Source organism: Podarcis bocagei (assembly GCF_964188305.1).
Source record: "Podarcis bocagei genome assembly, chromosome: 3".
Classification (NCBI taxonomy): domain Eukaryota; kingdom Metazoa; phylum Chordata; class Lepidosauria; order Squamata; family Lacertidae; genus Podarcis; species Podarcis bocagei.
The window spans coordinates 109,869,576-109,877,531 of NC_138127.1; the positions used below are offsets into that span (position 1 = coordinate 109,869,576).

Consider the following 7,956-nt stretch of genomic DNA (forward strand, 5'->3'; position numbering starts at 1 on the left):
TTCTCCAGCTCCCAATCAGTGGGGATGAACAGGGTTGTAGGTGGGCTCATCATAACACCAAGGGATCAATCCCAATATCCTCTACAAGGCAATCCTTTTACGGTGGAGAATAAATATCTGTTTAGGGCATTGCCCGAAAGGAAGTGGGTGACACCTGACCCACAGGGACCTGTCTGACAAGGGTGTGATCTTGAAGTCCACCCCCTCTCACACTGACCCACATTCATCCTGCACTGGTTTTGAAAGTCTCTGCAGGGCTCCTTCCACATGGAGTTTTGACCTCAATGTCTTGCTCCTCAGCTCCTCCTGACGTGTCCTTTGAGCCATCCAACCTCTGCCTTTCACCTTCCACATCCAAGTCATGAAAAGAGGAGGCACAGCATGCGTAGCCCAGAATAGAATCAGAGATCTGAAAGGTACAACCCAAAAGTGCTCTTGAGTGGAGCTCCACTCACCTTCAAGGAAACCAAACTCCGGGCACACACTGAAGCCCCTGGGTTTTCTCCACGCTCAGCAATTTGGGTGCAGTGTAACGATATTTTCAAGGCGCCACCAAAATCTGGAGGCTATTATCCCACATTGCCCAATATTTTGGAAAGGATTTTGAGGATGCAATGGGGTGGGGTCTGCAGGGGAGAAGATCTGGGATTACCATCCACAAGTGGACATCTGTGGCCTTGGAAACAACCCCATCAGTGCCGCAGCAAACTATTCTGTTGCCCTTCCATGCACTTGAACATTCAAGCACCAAATGATTCTGTTGCCCTTCCATGCTCTCCAGATCCATCTTTCCCAGGCAAAGGCAGCCTTAAGCTTCTCTTTCCCTGGACACTCTTTGTGCATTGCCCTGCTGTCTATTTGTGAGTGTGTGTGTGTGTGTTGTGCTATTTCAATAGTTCTGGCTGACACTGGTTTAAAATTCTGTGCATTGTTGTGAATATATGGGGGAAACTACAAAAAGTGGGCACCCAAAGTGAGAACAAGGCTTTTCCATTTAATTTTGCAGAAAGGGGAGAAGTATCAGTGCCAGTCATGAGCTGTTGGTGTGGGCTCTTCCTGCAACATTTAGCAGGCAGTTGCTGGTCTTTTGCAATCTCCACAGAGATGCGCCCCATGAGATGTCTTCAGCATCCTTTCCCAAGAGCCTGAAGTTCAAACCCAGCAGGCAAGGTGGGGAACCTGTGGTCACAGGGCTAAGTCCCATTTCCCCACCTGGTCTTGCTTCAAGTTAACGGACAAGCATTGCTCCATCGGATGCCCACAGGCAGCAAAGTTGGGTGAAGCAACTGCCAGATTTAGCACAGTGAACGTGGGAATGAGCCCAGATCAGAAGGTGATATTGGGGGACAGGGGGTGGGAGTGGGGAGCAGCAATGCCACAGAGATCCCTTTCCATGCAAACAGATTCAGGGATGGAGCTGGAGAAAAGGGGCAAAAAAAGCATATTTCAGGTTCCTTGAAACTATTGTTACGCAGCAACCAAATCTCGGAGTTGGGGGAAAAGCCACGAGTTTCTGTGCTTTCCCAGAATTCAGTTTCCTTGGAATGAAGGTCAGCGGAGGCTGTGCTGTCGTTTGGATATCTGGTGTTATTTACACAGATAGACAGCCTGAGCATAAAATGCAAGACTTCAAAGCATTAACACCCCTCAAAAAAACCCTCCTTCTCAGTCAGAGCTTTGGATTTGGTACACAGCAAGCCCATCTCTGTGCCTCTAGCTTCCAACCTTCTTCCTGCAAATCTTTCAGATTGGCTCAGGACCTCTTTACCTCCAATGCCACCTCTCCCCATATGTACAGACCTGGATCCCGAGATCATCATCTTAGACCCTCCTACAATCATGGATAAATCATAAAATTGTAGAGTGAGGAGGGACCCTGAGGGTCATCCTGTTCAAGCCCCTTCAATGCAGGAAACGCAACTAAAGCATTTGTAACAGATGACCACCCCACCCCAGCTCCATTGAAGGAAAGGCCACAAGCTCCTCCATAAATCCATATACAGAATCTTGAGATGTCTCCCCTTCCCCTTCATGCTCTATTCTGGGGGCTGACCATTCCTCAATGTTCCCTCCCCACTTTACTCAAGGGGCAGCTAGTGTAGGGACCGTCAGATGTTTGTGGACTGCACTTCCCATTACTCCTGCCTGGTGGCCCTTCTGGCTTGTGGGGCAGGGGAGCTGCAGGTCAGTCCCCAGATTGGCTCCCAGGAACAGGAAGAAGGGGACAACAGAGAGATATTTTATATCTTATTTTGGGGAGGTGAGAGAAAGATTGGTGCTTGCTGTGAGAAGTTGGTCTGAGCTATGAGGACACTCCAGTGGCCAGCGAAGGTCCTAGTTGAGATTCTAAGCCTCAGGACCCCAAGAATTGGAAGGAATGAAGGGAACTCCCTGGTCAACAACAAGATGAGTAACCTTTTTGCCTAAACCTCCAGGTGTCAACACCCCACAGGTTACTGATGTGCCAAGTTGCTTGCAAGCAAGAGGAGAGGAGAGGGATCATAAGGGTTTTCTGGTTGGACCCACCGAGGGGTTGAATTTAACAGAGGAGTTTAGAAAACTTTCTTTGTAGTACTAGGACCTTCGCTGGCCACTGGAGTGTCCTCATCACAGAGGAGTTTAGAGAACTTTCTTTGTAGTACTAGGACCTTCGCTGGCCACTGGAGTGTCCTCATCAGCGTCTCAAAAGAATAAGTCAGGTGGGAAGAGCTGGAACGAAGTGAAGAGCTCCTCTGCAGTAATAGGTGAGCCATTCCACCATCCTCATCCCCTAGCTGATAGGGAAGAGAAGAGTGATGGTTGTTGTTGTTGTAGTCGTGTGTGGGCCTCCTGTATTCCTCCTGTTTCTAGCAGGTTGTGAAAATGCGATAATCCACCTGCTCTGAAGGCAGAGTGTGAGCAGGGAAACCATGTCCCAGAGTGGGCAGAATCCTCTGCAGGATTACCAGACCCCCAAAACATGGGTGTAGCCAGGATTAATGTTGCTCGTTTCTTCTTGCATGTCCACCAGAGGAATGTTGGAGGCTATGAAGTTATGCGACCTCCGAGCCAAGGAGATAAGAAATATTACACCCTTTAGAAGGCATCTGAAAGTAGTCCTGTATAGGGGTGTTTTTTTTAAAAAAAAAAGTTTGCTCTTTTATTGTGTTTTTCTATATGTTGGAAGCTGCCCAGAGTGGCTGGAGCAACCCAGTGCAAAGGTTGGGTTATAAATAATTTGATGATGATGACGTTGATGATGGAACAGGACATTTATATCAACTCTCTAGCAGTAAATATGGCGAAACAAAATGCCCACCCTCCCAAACTGGCAGGTATACTCCTCCTGGTGCTTCTGTATGCAGACGATGCAGTCCTACTTTCCTTTTCCTGCGTTGGCTTGAGGAAGCTTTTGAGATCACTTGCTGACTATTGTCAAGCGGAAGAACTAGCAATAAATTACAGCAAATCCAAAATTATGGTGTTTTTTTTTTTTAAAAAAAGAAGGAAACACAAATGGAGAATTAACGGTCAACCTATTGACCAGGTAGCAACTTTCAAATACCTGGGAATAACTTTTCAGGAAAGGGTCTCGTGGCATCAACAGATGAAAAACGCCATTGCCAATGCAGGAAGGGCCAATAATGCCCTTACAAGATTTTTCCACGGGAAAGGGGGTAAATACGTTCCGGCGGCCTCTCAGGTTTTTGCTGCAAAAATACTCCCACAACTTACTTATGGATCCCAGGTTTGCAGTTTTAAAAATTTTGCGCCTATGGAGGCATTTCAAACAAAATTCTATCGGTGTTTATTGGGGATCCCCCCTGTGTATCTAATATAGCTGTCCGCTTAGAAGTTGGACAACCACCCGTTAACGCGCAGTTGTGGATTCTAAAGATACACTACTGGTTAAAACTTATTTTTTTCCCGGTCGGTTTGGCTCCTTTAACACTCTTAGACACCTTTCACTCCACCTGGAAAGCTTCCCTGTTTGAAAAGATAAGAAGTTTGGGATTCTCCCCGCAGATCTTGATAGCGGCAGGATATGAGAGAGCCAGAAGTCAAGTGCTCCAACGCATTAGGGACATAGAGCTGCAATGTCACATGGGCAAAATGGATAAATATGCCACAATTAGAGACTTTTGGAGAGGGTTCTCACCCGCAAATTATCTGGCTGATTTACAAATATCTAAGTACAGACACTCCTTTACCCTGGCCAGATTTAACGTTTTGCCCTCTGCCCTGTTGCTAGGCAGATATGAGGGCAAACCATATGTCACGTGTTTGCCCATGTGGCTCATCGGAAGTGGAAACAAGTCTGCATGTATTGCTGCACTGTAGTTACTACGAGGATCTACGTTTGACCTTTATTGCCCCAGTTCTACAAAAGCGTAAAAATGAACCAGAACTCCAACGTCTGAGAGCCTTGATAGAAGATAAGGTTCATGAAATTACGACCAATGTGGCCAAATTTTGTGTAGCCGCTATTAGGCGCAGGAAACAAGAGCTTTCCAATGTCAATATGCAGGCGAAGGCAAATACTTAATTTTATGTATGTTGTCTAATTTTAAATTGCTGTTATGGCCTAATTTGTATTGAAATTGTTCTTTGTTTTTTCCGGTGTTATGCTTCGTTGACTAGCTGTACGAGTTAATCTGTTCTGTTACCGTTTAATAAAATTTGATTTGACCCTTTAGAAGGCATCTGAAAGTAGTCCTGTATAGGGGTGTGTTTTTTTTAAAAAAAAAATATGTTTGCTCTTTTATTGTGTTTTTCTATATGTTGGAAGCTGCCCAGAGTGGCTGGAGCGACCCAGTGCAAAGGTTGGGTTATAAATAATTTGATGATGATGACGTTGATGATGTAACAGGACATCCCTCTTTTCATAGGACAAATGTTGGGGGGTATGCATGCCTTGCCTAGAAGCCTCGGGGAAACCTTGCTGTGTGGTCCACGCTGCCCCCCACTCATCCCCTTCCTTCCCCTCAGCTCAGCTTCCCACCCTCCCTGTCTCTTCCTTCCCTGCCACGCTGGACAGAGATCAACAGGTCAGCCAGCCCACTCATGAGGAAAGGGGCAGTGCCCACCTCTGGTGGCAGGATCCACAGGGGCATCAGTTTCAGCCCCCAAGAAATGCATCTTGGCGGCTTGGAGGCGTTGCTGATATCCTCCCCCTTGTTCCTAATGTAGATTTCAACTCACCCCTTCTTCCCTGGGTAGGGGCTGGGTTGGGGGCTCGAAAGCACCATTTTGTGGTTTGCCTCAGAGGCTCAAATGTCTTGGGCTGGTCTTGTCCACACCCTCCAAGTGTCCCCATCTTCCAGGGACAGTCCTGGATTTAAAGAAGCTGTCCAAGTTGAACTGACTTGATGTAAGAATGTCACACTTTTCCTAAGGATGCCCCCTTTCCATCAGAGAAATTTTGGAGGGTGTGGAGTTATGTGACCCCTGAGCCATCGGAAGGCAGTCCTGTATAGGGAGGTTCTTTATTGTTTAATGTGTTGTGATGTTTTTGTATATATATTTGAGCCACACAGAGTGGCTGGGGCAACCTAGTCAGATGGGTGGAGTAATATTATTATTATTATTATTATTATTATTATTATTATTATTATTATTACTACTACTACTACTACTACTACTACTACTACTACTACTACTACTACTGAATAGAACGTCCCTATTTTCATGGGAGAAATGTTGCAGTGTATGTGCCCTAGCTTTTCCAGCTCTGCTCAGTTCCTGTTTGTGAAACATCCTTCTCTGTGCAGCTGTCCAAGGAAGGAGGACAGTTGTAGGGGAGAGACAGAGAAAGGGGCAGGAGGAGGGGCAGGGAGACCCCAGGGAGAGGTGGGGGCCTACAATGTGAGAATTGCCATTGAGCAAAGCCATGTTTGGAAAAGAACCACAAAGCCTGGATGGTACCACTGACTGGCAGAGAGAGAGAGAGAGAGAGAGAGAGAGAGAGAGAGAGAGAGAGAGAGAGAGAGAGAGAGAGAAAGGGTCTGAGAGCCTGATAATAAAAAAAATACCCTCAACCCAGCACACGTTTTCACAACATGAACCAACACAAAGGTTTCCAATGCTTGCATTTATTAAAAAGAAGAAGCTAAAGCATTTTTGCAGGCAAACCAAATCCAAGCTCCAATCCTGAGCCCATTTCTAAGGAGTCAGGCCCCACTGGCCACAGGGGGGCTTACTCATGAGTAGACAGGCAGACAGGACGGCTCCCTCTTGACTCCTTCCCAGCATCGCCTTCAGCAGCATCAAGCAAAGCGGTTTCTTCCCCAGCAGAGATGGGGGTGCAGTCGAGGCAGCTGCACATCAGAGGAGAGCAGGGTGGTCTTTCTTTCACCACAGGTCTTGCACCAGAGATCTGCAGAGTTACCCGCCCCCTGTGAGAAGAGGAAACACTGTTAATATGGGTGTTGGTGGTGGTTCAGAAAACCCAAACCAGTGACTCCAACTGGGAGGCAGAAGAGCTGCTGTTGTCAGAGTTCAAATTGCACACAGAGGGTCTGTTTTGCCGAGGGTTGGACTAGATGACCCCTTAGGTCCCTCCCAACGCTACATTTCTATTCTATGATAGTAGGAGAGACCTCTGAGCATTTCATATATGCCCTTGGTTGAATTTGAGAGCGGCTTTGCTACCACGCAGACATTTTTTTCTAATGTGGTTCATTTTCCTTCTTCTTTTTGCAAACAACAACCCCAGAAGAGGACACATTTGAGAAGATCATTGTTTGTGCGCTGGTGTGCATTTAACCCTTTCCCTCCCAGCCATTGGAATTTCTCTTCCAACTCTACAATTCTGTGATTCAATAACCACCTTCACAGGGACGTTTCACACAGGTTGCCTTTGCTATTTGAGGAGGGTCAGCGACTGAGCCCCCACCCTCTCACACCAGGAAGAGCTGTTCTTTGAGTCAAGGGAGGCTAAGGGGAGTTGTGGCTGAGGGGCCAGAGAGCTTTCATGGGGGCAGCAAGGGGAGAGGACGCTAATGTTCCCCCTCGCAGTGGCTGTAAAGATTAAGAGGGGGAGGGGGGAGCAGAGCGATGAGTCTCATGCATGTGGGATCATGAGACCCCACTGACTAATTTTCAAGGAAAACTAAAATTTGATTTAACTCACATCTACGGCAACACCATTGGCGACTACACCGAAAAAGTATGTTTTGGGGCGTCCGGCACCTACGAGATTGCAGTATCCCATTCTGCTGTCGACATCTCTGAATGCAATAACCTTGGGCTCTGGTGAAATCTGGAGGAAGAAAAAGAAGACTTTGAAGGCTCTGTCTCACAGGACTGACCTCCTACACCTTCCACAACTTCTTCCACCCTGGCCCCGCTGGCTTGGACACCCAGAGGGCACCAGGTTGGGGGAAGCTGGTGCTGGAAGAATGCAGGGCTGGAGCAGAGAGTCAGTCCCTTCTGCTGCCTCCCTGCACCTCCAGGACAGGGTCTGAGCCAAGGTGGTAGGGAAGGCTGCGTCAGAGTCACTGGCTTCCCTGGGCGGCCACTGGCAAACTGGTAGAGAGAAGCCCCCTTGCCCAGGAAACTGGCCCGTTCTTTTGTTCAGTGCAATGCTGAGTGTGCTGAACCACATTATTGCAGATTTGAAAGCAAGAGCTTCCATGGATCACATGAATGAGGTAATAAGAAGAGACTGGTTGGTGGATCTGGCCAAAGGGGGCCCATCGAGTCCAGCATCCTCTTCTCGCAGGGTCTACCTGAAGCCCCATTTGGGATATTCTCCAGGAGGACAGAGGGGCAGGATCCCACCTCTTTGGGAGTCAGATCAAGTGGTGCTCAGAGGCAGGTTTAAAGTGAATAAAGCTGAGAGTTCTGGAGCTCAGAGAAGAAGCATCTGAGAAGAAGGCCATACCTGGAGCCAGCAGCATCAAGAGGAGGACGGCAACAGAGAGGAGGCAGAAGATCTTCATGGCTGGAGGTTGGTGGGAATCCTGGAGGTACCAG

The 7,956-nt window shown here is 47.7% G+C and overlaps 1 long non-coding RNA gene across 2 annotated transcripts in view; it reads right to left on the bottom strand.

Moving 5' to 3' along the window:
• The window catches only part of LOC308584226, a 66,144-nt gene extending 58,188 nt beyond the window's left edge, over window positions 1-7,956 (bottom strand). The window contains exons 1-3 of one of the 2 annotated variants that reach the window (XR_014006670.1): window positions 7,865-7,956; window positions 7,112-7,240; window positions 6,056-6,374 (exon numbers count right to left, since the gene is read on the bottom strand). This is a non-coding gene — a long non-coding RNA (uncharacterized lncRNA). Of the gene's footprint in view, window positions 1-6,055; window positions 6,375-7,111; window positions 7,241-7,864 lie in introns of those variants that run through there. The other variant, XR_014006669.1, reaches the window with a different exon arrangement.